The 18,656-nt window shown below is 46.8% G+C and overlaps 1 protein-coding gene across 7 annotated transcripts in view; it reads right to left on the bottom strand.

Annotated features, from left to right (window-relative positions):
- ENOX1 (ecto-NOX disulfide-thiol exchanger 1) overlaps positions 1–18,656 on the bottom strand; it is a 660,000-nt gene that overhangs the window by 489,381 nt on the left and 151,963 nt on the right. The gene's annotated exons all lie outside the window — the stretch shown is intronic.

Below are 18,656 nucleotides of genomic sequence, written 5' to 3'. Positions count from 1 at the left end.
GTCACCACTGTCACCACCACTACAGCTGCTCTAAGACCCCAATGGATACACCGATCCCACTTTGGTTAGCACCCCGACTTCTCACCACCAGCCCTGGGCCTGAATTCAGGGGAACCTGTCCAGACTTCCCATACCCGGGCCCCACAAAACAGCCATCTAGCCTGGCCCATGCTGCCATCAGCAACAGAACTGTCCAAGAAAACGTGACAACCCCAGAAATCAATTTTACTGAATTAATAAATGTGCTGAGAAAGACTCTGTCTTTCCCAGTATGTAGTCTGGAAGAGAAATGAAGCTCCAGCCAGACCATCCTCCACCTGCTCTGGGAGGAAATCCACATGGTAGGCAGAATAATGACACCTTCCTCCCCAAGGCCCATCCTATTCGGAGAACCTATGACCATGTCACCTGATGTGGCAGAAAGGACTTTACAGATGTGAGTGACAAGGACATTGAGATGGGAGATCTTGCTAGATTATCCAAATCCAATCACACGAGTCCTTAAAAGCAGAGAAACTTCCCCAGCTGTGGTAAAGCAGAGCGATAAACAGTTCCCGTCGTGGCTCAGCAGTAACAAATCTGACTAGGATCCATAACGATGCGGGTTTGATCCCTGGCCTCCTCGCTCACTGGGTTAAGGATCCGGTGTTGCTGTGAGCTGTGGTGTAGGTCACAGATGGGGCTCGGATTCTGCATTGTTGTGGCTGTGGTGTAGGCCGGCAGCTGCAGCTCCAATTCCACCCCTAGCCTGGAAACTTCCATATGCTGCAGGTGCAGCCCTAAAAAGCAAAAAAAAAAAAAAAAAAATTCAGAGAGATGGCCACATGAGAAAGGTTTAATCCATCATGTTGGGAAAGGGGCTACAAACCAGGGGGAGGGTGACCTCTGGAAGCTGAAAAGGATAAGAAAATGGATTTTCCCTCTAGCCTCCAGAGAGGCAGGTAACCCTATGGACCGCTTGATGTTAGCCCGGTGAGACATGTGTGGGACTTCTGGTCCCCAGAACTTTAGGATAATAAATCTGTATTAAGTTGCTAAGTTTGCAGCAACTTGTTACTGCAGCGAGGAAAAATTAACAGAGTCCCTCTGGATTCTTCCGCTCAGGAAAGACCATAAGCCAGTGTCTGGGCACTACATTGTGGGATTAAGCAACAGAAAAGCACATTTTTACTCACTAATTCATTCATTCATTGAGTCACTCAATGAATTTAGGAAGCACCTGCCATAAAGCCCAGCACTTTTCTACGTGCTACAGAAAACAACAGTAAACCAGAGATGCACGTTGGCTTCCCTTCCATGGAACTTATATTCCAGAGGTGTGAGAGAGTAAACAGACTACTAGAGAAATAAAACAAGAGTTCCAGGGAGTTCCCTTCATGGCTCAGTGATTAATGAACCTGACTAGGATCCATGAAGATGTGTGTTCAATCCCTGGCCTCCATCAGTGGGTTAGGGATCCAGCATTGCCATGAGCTATGGTGTACATCACAGACGCGGCTCGGATCAGGCATTGCTGTGGTGCAGGCTGGTGGCTAGAGCTCCAATCTGACCCCTAGCCTGAGAACCTCCATTTGCCACGGGTGTGGCCCTAAAAAGGAAAAAGAAAAATGAGTTCCCTTGTGGCCTAGTGGTTGAGGATCTGGTGTTGTCACTGCTATGGCTCAGGTCTCTTCTGTGGTGCCAGGTTGATCCCTGGCTCGGGAACTCCTTTGTGCCATGGGCACAGCCACAAAAATATAAATAATTAATCAAAATAAAATTTAACAAATAGAGGAAAGACGTAGCAGCAGGAGATGGACAGCAGTTTTGAAAAAAAGAAAGAAAACAATGAAGAATATGAAGAATATAAAGCAGAATGATGAGACAGGACACACAGGGGCCAGAGTGGGGGTGGGGTGAGGGGAAACCCCAGACTGTGTGGGCAGAAGGCTCTCTTAAGAAATGACATGTGGGCTGAAATCAAAAAGGCGTCCGCAAGGCAAGGAGTCAGCAAGGCAAAGATGCAAGTCAGCCCGGCACCACTAACCCGTGGTTGACGGAGGCATTCTTAAGGAGACGTAAGAGATGAAACACCCACTCTGAGAAATTGACCCGACTTCTTGCTCCAGCGGAAAAGTGCTCCGTGTGAATTGCCCCGCTCATTCTCCTGTCCTCACACTTCACCCGCATGACGTTTAAGGCTTTATTTTTTCACATACTTTATAAGCAGAGTAAAGGCGGCATTCCGCCCAGCATCCCTCCATATCATTCTCGGTAAGATCGCTCAGCGCGCTCCTTATCTGAATATGGATGTGCTTAGGTTCCCGGGGCGGCTAGACTGCTCTTGCTGTGATGGATTCCCCCGGGGTTGGCTGCTGCCTGTATCAGTGATACTGGCTCCAGGACCAAATCTGTTGCTCAAGTTCAGATGGAGAGCTAGAACCGATGCAGACCCAGCTGGCTGCCCTGCACGCAGAGAGAGGGGAAAACTATCCAAGTATGTAGGTGGTGAGTGAATGTGTATAATTCTCCCTCCAGTCCTATCATGTGAGAATACTGGGCTCTGCTGTCCCAAATACACATACACACACACACACACACACACACACACACACACACACACACAACAAGCCACTCCAGGGATGTGGTATGTAGCATCTCTTGCTGACATCTGTGGTAAAATACTGAAAACAGCTCCAATCGTTTTTTTCTTTGCTCTTTAGGGCTGCACCTGCAGCATATGGAGGTTCCCAGGCTAGGGGTAGAATCGGAGCTTTAGCTGCCAGCCTACACCACAGCCACAGCAACGCAGGATCCAAGCTGCATCTGCCACCTACACCACAGCTCACAGCAATGCCGGATCTTTAACCCACTGAGCGAGGCTAGGGATCAATCCCACAACCTCATGGTTCCTCGTCCGATTCTTTTCTGCTTCACCCCGACGAGAACACCCAGCTCCAATTCTGATTAAGAGTGTCGTGACGTCATCCACAATCCAGAGCGGTGCAAACCGCCCTGTATACCTGCTGAGCGTTTGTTCCCTGTGCACCTTCCCAGGCGGGAAGGTGACAAAGCCAAGATATGCAAAACGGTTCCAGTTCTAGAGCTATTCGACCCGTCTCTGTTGTTTCGTATGTTAAGAAACTTACAAGGCTTGATAAGGAGTGGGAGGGCTTTTGTGTTGGGGAACTGGGGTGCAGAGGTCACACATCACAGTGATAATTCACTGCCTCTGAGGATGGTGTTCAGATTTTTTTTTTTTAGTCCATGGAACACAGATCGAACCAAAGCCACTGCCATGACAACACTAGATCCTTAACCTGCTGCACCACGAGGGAACTCTGGGACTCAGATTTTAGAGTCAGGATATTTGGGTCTGATTTCCAGCTCCACCATATAATAACTCTGTGACCTTGAACAGGACATACCCCAGGCCAAGCCTCGGTCCTTTCTGCCCTACAGCTTGAGGTGGAAAGAAATGCCCTCTCACCTGTTCCCACGGGGTTTTTACAATTCCAGGATGAGCCATACTTGGTGAACTTTAGACAGAAGTGCAAGCCTAGAGTCCCCGCCTCCTCACTCTTTTTTTTTTTTTTTTTTTTTTTTTTTTTTTGTCTTGTTGCCTTTTTCTAGGGCCTCCTCCACAGCATAGGGAGGTTCCCAGGCTAGGGATCTAATCAGAGCTGTAGCCACCGGCCTACACCACAGCCACAGCAACACGGGATCCAGGCTGGGTCTGCAACCTACCCCACAGCTCATAGCAATGCCAGATCCCCAACCCACTGGGGGAGGCCAGGGATCGAACCCGCAACCTCGTGGTTCCTAGGCGGATTCGTTAACCACTGAGCCACAACGGGAACTCCCCGCCTCCTCACTCTTGGTGCTACAAATGTGCTGTGTTTAAGGCCACAGCCCAGTGCCCAGCTCTCGGCGCTCCACGGGGATTCCTCTCCTGAAGTCACTCCCTCTGGGAGGCCCTGATGGTGGTGGGAGTGGGCGTTCGCACCGCCTGAGAGCCTTCTTCCCCTCCTGGCTTCTGCCCTTGCTCTGCTCCACCGACCCTCCCTCCGTGCTCCGCCATCCACAGGTCACAGTGGACCCCACAAACGACATTCTCCAGACAAGCAACTTCCCCTAGAACACCAACCTCCAGGCCCAGCCATCAGGGAAACCACTTCCATGCTCCGGCCTTGCCCTTTCAAAAGCGGGCCACCAGGAAGGGGTCAACCCATCAGGCATTATGACCCGTTCTTGGCAGGGATTGGCAGACTTCATCGGTCAAGGGCCAGATAATAAACATTTTTGGCTTCAAAGGCTTAAGTATATTGTATCTCTGTAACACATTCTTCTTTGCTTTTTTTTTTTTTTTTAACAATGCTTTAAAAACACATAAACAGGAGTTCTGGTTGTGGCTCAGCGGTAATGAACCCGACTAGGATCTCTCAGGACTCAGGTTCGATCCCTGGCCTCCCTCAGTGGGTTGGGGATCTGGCATTGCTGTGAGCTGTAGTGTCGGTCCCAGGTGAGGCTGGGATCTGGTGTTGCTGTGGCTGTGGTGTAGGCCAGCAGCTGCAGCTCCCATTCGACCCCTGGCCTGGGAACTTCCATATGCCGTGGGTGTGGCCCTCAACACACACACACAAACATAGAAACAGTTCTTAGCCTTTCATCCTTATAAAACCAGGCACAGGCTGGAGTTATCCTGAGGCCTAGAGTTTGCCGAGCCGTGCCTTATGCTGCAGCCTCGTTCAGGCCACGGCCCACTTGTTTCTGCATGTGTCAGGAGGTGTCTGCTGTTGCCACGGGGAGGTGGGGGGAAGCCAGTTAAGTCAAGAGAGGTACCTGGAACTTCCGTCCCCTTGGACGCCCAGGCTGGCGCTCACTCTGGTCTCACTGGCAGGTTCCTCCCACGTGGCTCTCTCTCCATCCAGCCTCCTTAGGGGACTCCTAAGCCGTGGGGGAGCTCAGTACGCATCTGAACTCCAGAAGTGAGCCAGGGTCAGGTTCTCACTCTCAAGGCTCCTGAGCACGCTGTAAATCAAGCATGAGGCTTCCATGCCTCCGAACATTCTATGACAGTTAGGAGGCTGCTCCACCCCCAGCAAGCAGATGGAGCCAGGGGGCTGGAGTTACCTCTGGTACAAGCTGGCCCAGTGAACAGGCATCTCTGAGCCACCCAGAATACTGTACACATTTATGAGCTGCTATGCATACTCTCCAAAAATGAAGCAGGGGGGTAGGGGCAGCTCCAGCTGTGGCTCAGCTCGTTAAGAACCCCACGACGCTCCATGCACCTGACTAGTATCCATGAGGACACGGGTTCCATCCCTGGCCTCGCTCCGTGGGTTAGGGATCTGGCGTTGCCGCAGATGTGGCTCGGATCCTGCAGTGCTCTGGCTGGGGTGTAGGCGGGCAGCTGCGGCTCTGATTTGACCCCTAGCCGGGGAACTTCCATATGCTGCAGGTGTGGCCCTAAAATTTAAAAAAGAAGAAGGGTAGGAGGGAGGGGGAGGAGGAAGAGAGGAGGAAAGAAGAGGAAAAAAGAGGGGATGCGGAGGGAGAGGACAGAAAGGGAAGAAAAGCCGCTGCAGAGTATTTCGCTTGGCTGTCATGAGCACACAGCTGATTCCACCTGGTCCTTACATCGAGTTTATCAAACACATGAAACATAATTCAAAAGCAAAAGTAAGATTCCCCCCTTCATGGTTTTTATTTTTATTTTTTTGTCTTTTTGCCTTTTCTAGGGCCGCACTCTTGGCATATGGAGGTTCCCAGGCTAGGAGTCGAATCAGAGCTGCAGCTGCCTGCCTACACCAGAGACACAGCAACGCCAGATCTGAGCCATGTCCGTGACCTACACCACAGCTCACGGCAACGCCGGATCCTTAACCCACTGAGCAAGGCCAGGGATCGAACCCGCAACCTCATGGTTCCTAGTCGGATTCGTTTCCACTGCGCCACGACGGGAACTCCCCAGTCATGGTTTTTAAAGGAGAGCAAGGAGATTTTGTCTTTCTTGGGATGTTTGTCCCTCTCCATAGGAAACTTGGCTTTGAGTCTTCTGGGTTTTCGCCTCTATGCCGTAAGTCAAGGCCTCCCCAAGTACACAGCATGACCGGTTGCACATTAGTCAATGACCAGCCCTGGGCCCGCAAAAGAGCTGGAACACGGTGCCCCTTCAGCGGCATCCCCTCGGTTTGGTGAGCAGAGGGTGTCTTTGTTGGGGGCCAAGTGGGGAGGGGAAGTCACCTCTTCCCCTGGCAGATCCGGCTGTGTCCAAGGACACCAAGCTGGGGAGCAGGGCCAAGACGGATTCAGATGCCCCACCAGGCTGCACAGCAACCCACAGAGGCCCTAACTTGGGCTGTGAGTCAGTGGCCACGGGCCAGATGAATTTAGTTGATTTGGTGCAGCTGCTAGAACGATGCGGAGCCAGGACGGGAGCGGGTGAGGATATTTACGGCGCTGATGCTGGGGGAGTGGCTGCCATCACCATGTCAGCTGGAGAGCCCTTGCTCAGTATCACTTAGAGAGGGCTGATTTTTGAGAGGGACAGAGACAACTTAGAGCGGGCAGAGGCTTCCGCAGTGTTGGCAGGTGGAGGAGGAGGGTGACTAACAGCTATGAAAAGGAGAAGAAAGAAGAGTAAAAGAAAATTATCCCAGGAGTTCTCTTGTGGTGCAGCAGATTAAGGATTCCGCATTGTCCCTGCCATGGCTTGGGTTGCTGGCGTGGCGAGGGTTCCATCCCTGGCCCGAGAACTTTCACTTGCCACAGATGCGGCCAGAAAAGAAAAAAAAAAAAAAAAAAAAGATATAGGAGTTCCCGTCATGGCTCAGCAGAAATGAATCTGACTAGCATTCATGATGACACGGGTTCGATTCCTGGCCTCACTCACTGGGTTAAGGATCTGGTGTTGCCATGAGCTGTGGTGTAGGTCGAAGACGTGGCTCGGATCTGACATTGCTGGGGCTGTGGCGTAGGCCAGCAGCTACAGCTTCGATTCCTTCCACCCCTAGCCTGGGAACCTCCATGTGCTGCGGGTGCAGCACTGAAAAAACAAAACAAAACAAAGATAGATATAGATATATTAACTAGAGCACCAGAGCGGACTGCTGCAGTGAAGGATGCATGCCCGTTCACTGCAGAGGATGCTGAGCCCCTAGAGGTCTAGCGTGAAAGAGGACTCTCTTCAATGCTGAGAAGGTCTTGTTAGGGCTGATAGAAAGAGGAGTCTGCGGCTGAGAGGCCAGGAGGCCAGTGATGCGGTTTCAATCGCGCAGAGGGGAAAGAACAGACATCTGTGCTGGCCTGGACCTGTGAGAGGAGGAAAATCTGAAGCTGCCTGGAAGCTCCAGGCAGAACCAGCGATGGATGAGCAGAGGAAGGAGGAAAGGCCGGGTGGAGTTGGGGCTGACGGGCGCTCCTGGTCCAGGAAAGGACTGATGGCTGTGTTTTGGTTGCCAAGACAACGAGCCTCAATGGCAGCCGGAGAGACCCCCCGAGTCTGTCTCTCCGGGCTCCTCCTGCTCTTGGCTATGCCACGCGCAGACCTGCTCTCCTGCTTCGGAGTACAATACGCTACTCTCCTTAAACGCGACTCTCCTTACGCAAGTGTGTTTATCACCTGAAATGACTCGCCTCCAACAGTCCCAGGATGCTGTATGTTGCAATCACGCTTCCAAAACACGTATTTTTCAGCACCATTAATGGCAACAAATCTCTGCAACACCTAATCCGAACCCATTCATAGGAAAGATAAATAAAAGCATTCTAACCGTGAGGGTTACGCATAACTTCTTTAAACACACAGAACGAATGTTCCAGCAGAGAACGCACTCCATGTTTTTCCTCTGGAACCTAAAGATACTCCGTATAAATCTGAAATCATATATTTCTCCAAAGTATTAATTTTTAAAGCGGCCAAAATTGCTAACAACCAGGGAAAGTACCGATTTATAAATTACATTCTCGGTGCCTGGTATACATTGTGAATTTGCATGCATATTAAATGCAAATAACCAGAAGAGCATAACATTAAAGCTGCAAATTTATAGGTGCAAAAGACAGTAAATTCTAACATTAAAATTCTTCCCAGAAAATATTAACTCCCCGTATCCCACGTGATTGCCACACAGTCAGCGGAGCAGTCTCAGGGCAGGGTTTTAGCAGAAATACAACACGTGTGACCCATGCCCACCCCACTCACCAGGCAGACAAGACCATCAGCAACATCTGGCACAGAATTACGGTGCTGATGTTGCCCAGCTTTTCCGGTTTGGTTTGTTTGTTTAAATGATTTGACGGCAAAAAAGATACCTCTAAAAGTGCCACCTTTGAATCACTAAGAGAATCTTTCTTCATTGTTACCTCTATCTAGTCACTTGTGATGGAACATGATGGAGGATAATGTAACGAAAAGAATGGATACGTATATATGTGTGTGACTGGGTCACTTTGCTGTCAGCAGAAATTGACAGAACACTGTAAATCAACTCCAATCGAAAAAAAAAATCTTAAAAAAATATAGTGTAACACACACACACACAAAAGATTTCAACATTGAGGAAATGGGACAAAAATACAGCTGCCTCTGCTCTTACACTATGGGAAAGAGAAGAGATTGGTGATGGTCAAATTTCACATGTGAACTTGATAGACTGGTGCCCAGTTCTTGGGCGCAGAACAGGTCTCCAGGTTATTGTAAAGAAATTTGGGGATGTGATGCACATTATCCACCAGTTAACTTTTGGGAAAGGAGGGTACCCTGGATAATCTGAGTGAGCCTCATCCAATCAGTTGAAGGCCTTAAGAGCAAAAACTGTGCTTTCAGGAGAAGTAGGAATTCTACCTAAAAACTATAACATAGAAATCCTGCATTTTTGCACAGTTGGCTTGCCCTGTAAATTCCCGATTCGAGGCTATGGCATCAACGCCTGTCTGCTGGCCAGCCGCATGCCTTGCAGACTTGGCAGCTCCCACAGCTGTACAAGCCAAGTAACTAAAATAAATGTACTATACACGCACACAGACGCACACACGCACACACATATACATGCAAATACCTATTGATTCTGTTTCTCTAGAAAACCCTCATTGATACAAGAATCTAAAGAATTTCCAGTTTAGAACCAAGTGTCCAGGATTATAATCCATTCTAGTGGCTGGGCAAGTGCGGCTTGACTTTGACTAGAATGTAAAAATTAATGTACTCTCAATTTTAAAAAAAATGTTATTGGGAGATATATAACATTCTATTCGTTTCAGGTGTACAACATAACAAGTCAATATATGTACATGGTGCAAAACGTTCACCACAGTAAATCTAAGTTAACGCCCATCATCAAATGTGGACACGGTATTTTGGGGAGCGGAGAATGAGAACTTTTAGGATCTCCTCACTTAGCATTGTTCAAACACACCATACAGTACTATCAACCGCAGCCGCCACGCTCTATGTTACACCCCACAACTTATTTATTTTATAACTGGACGTCTGTACCTTTTGAGCACTTTTGCTCTTTTTGTTCAAACAGCCCCACCACTTGGGAGGGCAGGATTTTCCTGACCGTTTCCCTTCTGATCTTCGCAGAAAGACGTTTCACTCTGAGCAGCTGATTCTAAGAAGAATGGCGAACTGCCCTTGTTTTGTTTTGGGTTTTTTTTTTTTTTTTTGGTCTTTTCTAGGGCCACTCCCATGGCATATGGAAGTTCCCAGGCTAGGGGTCGAATTGGAGCTGTAGCCACCAGCCTACACCACAGCCACAGCAAAGCAGGATTAGAGCCGAGTCTGCAACCTACACCACAGCTCACAGCAACGCCGGATCCTTAACCCACTAAACGAGGCCAGGGATCGAACCTGCAACCTTATGGTTCCTAGTTGGATTCGTTAACCACTGAGCCACGACGGGAAACTCCCGAACTGCCCTTGTAAAAGAAGCTCATGAAAACCTTGTCCAGTGGGTGAATGTCTGCTTAGCGATGCTGGTTTGGGGGTTCGCCTTGCTGGATTTCTGCTGTCAATTCTCTGTGAATGCTAAGTCTCAGAGATGCTAGGTCTCCCTTCATTTATGGCAGGAAAGTGCAAATCAGAGCGTCAGTTCTAATGAAGTGAACCTCCATGTCAAGTTGAGATCAAACAATTTCACAGGGTTTCCTGCCACTCTGACTGCTCCTTCTCTGGCTCCTTTCTCCCTTGGCCCCACAAAACAACTTACAGCGTGACCTCCCCAGCCCCGCTCGGCTCTTCTGTCTCCGATCTGCGATGTGGATGCTTAGCCACACGCCTGGATCCAATTACTGTCTGCGCCCAGCAGATCCGGGCTTCTGCCTCCTTCCCCTTCTCACATCCCTTTATTTATTGCCGACTGGAGGACCTACCGGGAGCTGGAGAAATGAGCAGAAGGGTCATAGTACATCTGGAAGAGAATTGATCCACTTAACACATGCATATCTTTTGCAAACTGTTCCATTTCTTTTTTTCAGTTGCTTTTTAGGGCCGCACCTGGCATATATGAAAGTTCCCAGGCTGGGGGTCCAATCAGGGTTGAATTGGAGCTGCAGCTGCCGGCCTCCACCACAGCCACAGCCATGGCACCAGATCCGAGCGGCATCTGCGACCTACATCACAGCTCATGGCAATGCTGAATCCCTACCTAACCCAGTGAGAGAGGCCAGGGACTGAACTCGAAACCTCATGGATACTAGTCAGGTTCATGACCTGCTGAGCCGCAATGGGAACTTCAAAACTCTTCCATTTCTGCTCATAAACTGGGAAGGTAACTGATCTGTTCCAGGAGAATCTGGACATGTGCTGTATCATTTTGAGGATACTTTTGGCGGTGGGCGGGGGGGCGCGGGGGGGCTGGTAGGGATGGGAGGAGATCTTCAAGGAGGCAGCCCCCCAGCCCGGACTGAAAGTTATCTGTACCTTCTCCTCATCTTCTTTTTACTTTTTACATTTTTGTAAATATTATTTTACATCATGGTCTAGCTCAGGAGATTAGATATGGTTCTCTGTGCTACACAGTAGGGTCTTAGTGTCTACCCATTTTTTTCCGGATTTTTAAAATGTCATTCCCCTCATCTTCTGTCTTCTCTATCATTCCAAGGCCAGTCCCCTCTCTCTTCCTCAGCTGCAGTCCTTCTCATCATCTGCCTGTCTTCTTCCTCTTCTTCGGAGTCATTTCATAACCCACAGCAATAATCGCCTCCCCTAGGCATTCTGATCTGGCATTGTCACGGCTATGGCCGGGGTCACTGCTGTGTCACAGGTTCGATCCCTGACCCAGTCAAAATTCCTGGCAAGCACAGCCAAAAAAAAAAAATACATACATATATATATATATATATATATATATATACACACATATATATACACACACACACACACACACACACACACATATATACATAAAATCACCTCCACCAAACATCAATTTGATCATGTCACCTGTCTCCAAGTGTTTCAAATGTTTCTTCTGAAATTAAGTTTCCACCCTGGATCTAAAGTCCAGCAGCTGACTCCCTGCTTTCCCCGATGCTCCTCCTTCCGAGCCTGTCCCTGGGCCCCTCCCTGCTCACTGCACCCGCTCTGTTCTCCAGACAGTGCGGCAAACCCATCTCTCTCACTACCTCTCCCCTAAGATGTACCTGCTCTCCTTTGGATCTCCGCCCAGAACAGATACCTCTGAACATTCAAATAATAACCCCTGCTCATTTTCCATGGGGAAAATTCAAGAGCTGATGGGCTTCCTTGAGGCCACACCCCTAATAACTAACTTGCCATGGTTTTCCACATTCCTGACTCAGATCCTGGGGTTGGGACGCATGTACAGCTCACATCCAGGAAATTCTGGGGCAAACGAGTTGGTAACTTACCCAAGTAATCACGCTCTTGAGTTCATCTGAAAGGGCCCCAATTTGTTGCATTCTTGCAATGAAGCCTCAAATGAGAAGGCTCCCCTCCGATTCCACCTTTCCTCTTGACAAATTCTCTTAGACACAGAAACCGATCTACCAGGATATTATGAGGCATGCATATCAGAATACATTCCTCATTGTGATTTATACACGTTACACGCCCTTATGGATATATTTTTGGAAAATTGTTTTTTAAATATTTAATAGCCATTAAATGGGTAAAATAATCCCCTGCTCCTTATGGGACCGTGAGGAGTCATCCTAGCACTTTGTGCACGTATTTGCAATTGTAATCAGGAATGCGGGCAGAAAGAACACCAATGGTTTTCAATCACCACTGGTAAAAATGTAAATTTTTTTTAAAATTAAGACTCTGAAGTTCACCTGCATTAATCTACCACTAATGCAAGCTGGGACAATTTCCTAGGCTTTCGAGTGGCTTAGCATCATCAAGACATGTCACAAGCTCCATCCAAATTATTCACTGCCTACCATGCATTATTCTGAACCTCTCAGAAGATGAAACAGGGAGAGGCAAAGAGAGTGTTTGAAGAACAAAAGGGAAAATGAAGCACGGAGACCTCGAGCTACAAGGATAAAACCCTTGAAAGGGTTTTAAGGACATTTTCGAGGCCTGAAAAATGAGAACGAATCAGCAGGCCCATTACCTCAGCAGCAAATTAAAGCATCATTGTTCCCAATTTCAGCCTTGAATATGGAGGGCACCAATGGACTGTGCCTCCATCCCCTTTGAAGAAGAGCGGTCACCACTATGTATTCTTAAGGACCTGTCTTCGTTCCCAGCTAATTGAGTGAGAGAGGGACTGTTCATTTCCTAACTCTGCTCCAAAGCATTTTTACTAACTTCCTGAAGAGCATGTGAAAGGGACAGCAGGAAAATAAGCAACTGGAGATTCACAACACAAGCTCGATTCCCCATTCATTTCAACTTCTCGTCTTCCTTTTACTCAAAGATGAAGTTGGCTACCTTCAGCTGTATTATTCTTGACCTTAATACTTCAGACAAAGTGGCAAACTACAACATGTAGATAATCCACAAACTGAAGCACCTCTGAATTTAACAAGTGGGCCATATTCCACAATTATATACATTTTACTGTCTCATCTCATGGAAATGGAGTTCAAAGAGCTCTTTCCAAACCCTGGATGAGGCAAAAAGTTCTGGAAGATCTCATACGACCACATGAAAGATGCTCCTTAAAAATCAGTTCGTATGAGAAGCTCTAGTTGCACCCACGTTGCTGCAAATGGCATTATTCCATTCTTTTTTATGGCTGAGTAGTATTCCACTGTATCTATGTACCACATTTTCTTAATCCATTCATCTGTCAATGGACATTTAGGTTGTTTCCTTGTGAATAGGGCTGCAATGAACATAGGGGTGCACGTATCTTTTTCAATGAAAGTTTTATCTGGATATACGCCCAGGGTGGGACTGCTGTATGACAGGGTAGTTCTGAGGAACCTCCATACTGTTTATACGTGGAATTTAAATATGGCACAAATGAACCTAGCTATAAAACAGAAAGACTCCCAGACATAGAGAACAGACTTGCGGTTGCCAAGGGGAAGGGGGAGGGGGTGGGATGGACTGGGAGTTTGGAGTTAGTAGATGCAAACTATTCCATTTGGAATGGATAAGCAATGAGGTCCTACTGTACAGCACAGGGAACTCTATCCCATCTCTTGGGACAGAAATGATGGAAGATAGTATGAGAAAAATAATATATATGTAGGAATGACTGAGTCCCTATGCTATACAGCAGCAATTGAGACAACGCTGTAAATCAACTATAATAAAAATAAATTTTTTAAAAAATTAGTACTTATACCAATGTATTCATAATGAAGTCTCCCCGGTTAAGTAGTGCTAGGTCCAGAGGCTAATGGCTCTCTCCTCTTTAGGTCCTTATTTTGGAATCTGCTTCCACGTCTCGAAATCAGCGCTTCCCAACTGGTAGGTCCTGGCTATGAACTGGTTCCAGGTTTGCTGTGAGGCAGTGATGCCCCTTAGCCTCAGATGACTGGGTGGGGCCAGGGGCAGCCAATGGCTCTGGACAGGTCACAGCTGGCCATGTGCTTCCCCAGGGTTCAAAGGTACAGTCCTCACTGCTCTGCTGAGAAGCGTTAAACAAGTCCAGGGACACCCACTTCTGCAGGCTGCTATCGAAGGCACCTCTGCCCTTTGTGGAGAAGCAGCCAGAGCAGCAGGAGTAGGCACTTGCATTCTGGATGTTCAAGGTACAGCTGGCTGAAGGATCGGGGTCTAGAAAGTTGGGAAGGGAGACCTGTTGGGCAAAGCTACAGGTATCAGCCCCCCCAATTCTCTCTTTATGGGTTTCAGAAACTTCTTTGCACTGGGGGCTAGTGTGTCCTCTCACTGGTGTCCAAGCTCCCCATGGGGTGACTGCTCTGACGACGAATGTGCATTTTACAAATAAGGGTCCCGTCATAATTTTTTTTTAATGTAGTCTAATATAACATTCTTATCTTTTCTGGTTAGTATTTTTTTTTCCCCACTGTACAGCATGGGGATCAAGTTACCCTTATACGTACACATTTTTTTCCCCCACCTGTTGTTCTGTTGCAATATGAGTATCTAGACATAGTTCTCAATACATGACTTTTAATCAGTCCGTCCTGATTTTTAATCGGTTCATAGAAAGAAAATTCAATGGGCAGTATCAGAGTACTGCACTTATAGAGCAAAGGAAAGGATTAAAGCTACTGATTTTTTTAAGTATAATATTAACTGTTGTAAAATTCGGAATAGTGGTGAAACAGCCTGACCATGTCTTAATCGCTGCTTGTGTGGCATCTGACAGTGACTAACACGAATCGAAGAGAATCACTTACACCTTGATCAAGAGTTCTACTTAGCTATTTCTGGCAAGTATGCAATATAGAGAAAAGTTATGTTTATGAAAGCAAGCTCGGCTTTCTCTTTAGAAAATTGGAAAAGATTTTATTTGCAAGTTTTTTAATCCATACAGTAGTCCCAAAGTGGACCTTCACAGGTGACTGACTACATTGAGTATCCTATTTCCATCTGTGCAACAATGGGGTGAAATTGAGAACTGATTTAGAGAACACGCCTATATTACTACTTCTTGGTTTCTCAATGTTAAGTATTATCTATTGGCCTCCCAACGAGAAAGAAAAGAGCTAGCTTATTTTTTTTTCTATCCACATATGCTTGCCTCATGTTCCTATCCTCTCAGAATTCTAGCACAATTTTGGTCATATTAAATACTCATCCTTATGTCATCTGAGCTACAGAGACACTGTTATTATCTGAGTCATGTAATATTCCATGATTACATTTCCTTTTCTGCATTCTTTTTTCTCCTTCCTGGAACGGATCACCGTGACATTTCATTTGGGTTAGTTTCCTTATGTATTTATCACGAGGTTATCCTCAAAGCCTACCCCAGATTTGTAAATCTCCTCGCAGTACAAACACAGCAGGTGTTTCATCAATTTCATCATCTTGAAGAGGTGTCTCCTGAAGCCTGCGACCTACGCCAGCTGAGATCAGTGGGTCCCTCATTCTGCTGCACAGCTGGCTCTTGTATTTGGTCCTGTCTCAGGGATCCAGGATCTTCCTTTTTGTTGGTGTAGGCTGTCATTTATTGGAGCACATCACAGTGTTGTCGAGTCCCATGATGCTGTATCGTATTACTGTTTAATTAGGAAACCCCTATCTTTGGTTGGTGGAAACTCTGTTGAATTAGTACTTTGATGGTTTTCTCGCTTCTGTTTTCTAGAATCTGGTGCTATTCTTCCTGTATGTTGGACCTCATGGACCCACCCTATAAGTTTCTTTTTTTTTTCTATACCATTTTCTATTCTTTCTCTTTTTACTCCACATTCTGGGAAGTTTCCTTAACTTGATCTCCCAGCTTTTCTAAACTCTGTTCTGTTTCATGGATGTCATATCACATCTTGTATCTCTGAAGATACAAATGATTTCTCTTTGTTAAAGATTTCTTCTTCCTACAAAGGTTCTCTTTCTTTCGAGTTGCTTTTCTTCTGTTTGCATGTTTTAGTCTATGTGTCTCATAAAAGAGATGTCCCTTCAGAGTCTGATGGTCCTTGGCTGTCTGCTGATAAATTACAAGTGGGGCTCTAGAATGTCAACAAGAAGGATGTATGCGAGAGTGTGTGTGTGTGTGGTGGTGGGGCACTGATTAGGGATTTATTTTAAGACTGTCCTAGTTAGACCTCTTCTTTGGGGACCCTCTCATGTCAGTATGCTCGAGTGTTATTTTCTAGGTCAGAATCCCAGGGACGACTCCTGGAGTCTCCTACCGGTGGGGTAATCATCTGACTGCCCGCGGGCTTGGGGACAAGGGGAAGAAGGCTGCTATGGTTCTCAGGACTCGGTAAATCAATGCCGTCTCCCTGATTGCAAGACCCTGTGAGGCCACTTTTAACTTTTCCTGATACCTTCCAATCCAGAACCCTCTATTCTATGTCATCTCTACAGAAAACAAACAAACAAAAACACATCCATTCCTAACTTGGAGTGGAAGTGGGACAGTTATCTGCTTGTGTAGAGTTAGAAAACAGACCTGAACTTTTAACCGATACTCCTAATTTTTAATCCTATCGTCACTCTCATTTCCAAGGGCTTCATGTTGCTGAAAATGCCTGAGCTTTTGTAGAATTTTTTTTTTTTGTCTTTTTGCCATTTCTTGGAATTGGAATTGGAGCTGTAGTTGCCAGCCTATGCCTGAGCCACAACAATGTGGGATCCGAGTCGTGTCTGCGACCTACACCACAGCTCACAGCAACGCCAGATCCTTAACCCACTGAGCGAGGCCAGGGATCGAACCCACAACTTCATGATTCCTAGTCGGATTCGTTAACCACTGAGCCACGACAGGAACTCCCTTTTGTAGAATTTCTAAGTGTATATCAGGCTACTTCTTCTCTTCTCTGCCCAGTAAGCTGCCACTTCTCTGCCCGTATTCTAGATTCCAAAATGCTATGGCTACTGCCCCGTTTCTTTGTTCTTATAAATGTGCAAAATTAAAAAAACAAAAACAAAAACAAAAACCTGAAATGTCACTTTAATGGTGTTTGGGGAAGTGCTGGGTACTAACGCACGCATTCAGCTTTAACCTGAAATTTACTGCCGTAGAAATGAGGGTTACTCAAAAAAAAAAAAAAAAAAATTTAACCATTCAGACAAGGCCCAATGTTCAGATGGAATAGGAAGTAGGGAAAAGGACAATTTGGGGACTTAAGTGAAATTGAATTTAATAACTGCATGTTTTTGTAAACCTAACAATGTGCTGGGCATTGTGCGAAATAAAATATGTCCTTACTTCAGAACAGCGTCTAAAAATTCTCAACCCCGTTGAATATTAAAGAGGTCCTTGAATTGATAATTAATCGTTAAAAAAGGTATCTGGGAGTTCCCGTCATGGCTCAGTGGTTAACGAATCCGACTAGGAACCATGAAGTTGCGGGTTCGATCCCTGGCTTCAATCAGTGGGTTAAGGATCTGGCATTGCCTGAGCTGTGGTGTAGGTCACAGACATGGCTCAGATCCCGTGTTGCTGTGGCTGTGGTGTAGGCTGGTGGCTGCAGCTCTGACTCGACCACTAGCCTGGGAACCTCCATATGCTGTAGGTGTGGCCCTAGAAAATACAAAAAAAAAAAAAGGTATCTGAAGGAAAAAACCACCGGATAGAAGAGTGGCTGGTAAGAGCCAAACTCCATGGAGGAAAAAGGACTTAAACTCACTTCTGAAGGATAAACGCTACAGACATTTCTTCTGCAGAGTCTGCATAATGTGTATTAGATACAAAGTGATCGATTGAGAAATAAGATTCCTTTAATGCAGACTAAGGCTTCTAGCAGGAAAAAAAAATGCTCTTCTATTTGAAATACAGCTGTCTATGCTGTTTTTCACCAAATGGAACCATTTTAAACTCCCAGTGTAGTTCACTGCAAACTTGTGCAACGAGATCCAGTGAAATTATTTTTCCAGTGATGTTCAGGTTTGAAGTTACCCTCCCAGGGAGACTGAAAACACCATTATCACTGAAATAACTGCTGGTCCAACAACTGGGTTTCTATGCACCTGTGACCCTCGCTCTAGCCCCCAACACTGTTTATCTCACTAACATAAATGTCTTCCACTGTGGTTTTGGAGAAGGCACAGTTTTAAGGGATGTCACTATGGCCTGGGGCAGACTGGCTCTAATTGGATGGATACAGATATGAGAAGAATTCCAAGGAGAGCATCGTGCCTGTTTGCAAATGAGATGACAGCATGAAGAGACCAAACTGCTTTGCCCACTGGGGTAGCTGCTGGTGCTGGTGCTGGTGCAGTGAAGTGGGGATGGGGGGACGGGCCATGGGCCATGGGAGGGGTCTCAGTGCAGAGGCTATTCTGAGCCACGCGTAGGAGAGGGATGCTAAAGTGCCATGAGCCTGCAACTTAAGAGACAAAGGGAGGGGGGTGCTGAAGTTTTCTGAAGAGGGAGTAATGTCATCAAAGGGATAGTTTTAAAAAAGTAGAGTTCCCACTGCAGCTCAGCAGGTTAAGAACCAGACTAATATCCGTGAGGATGCAGTTCGATCGCTAGTCTCACTCAGTGGGTTGAGAATCCTGCATTTCCGTGTTCCTGTCATGGCTCAGTGGAAACAAATCTGACTAGTATCCCTGGCCTTGCTCAGTGGGTTAAGGATCCGGCATTGCCATGAGCTGTGGTGTAGGT

The sequence above is a fragment of the Sus scrofa genome, chromosome 11 (genome assembly GCF_000003025.6).
Source record: "Sus scrofa isolate TJ Tabasco breed Duroc chromosome 11, Sscrofa11.1, whole genome shotgun sequence".
Lineage (NCBI taxonomy): Eukaryota > Metazoa > Chordata > Mammalia > Artiodactyla > Suidae > Sus > Sus scrofa.
The sequence above is the reverse complement of the archived record's forward strand: the minus strand, read 5'-3'. Positions and strand labels throughout refer to the sequence as shown.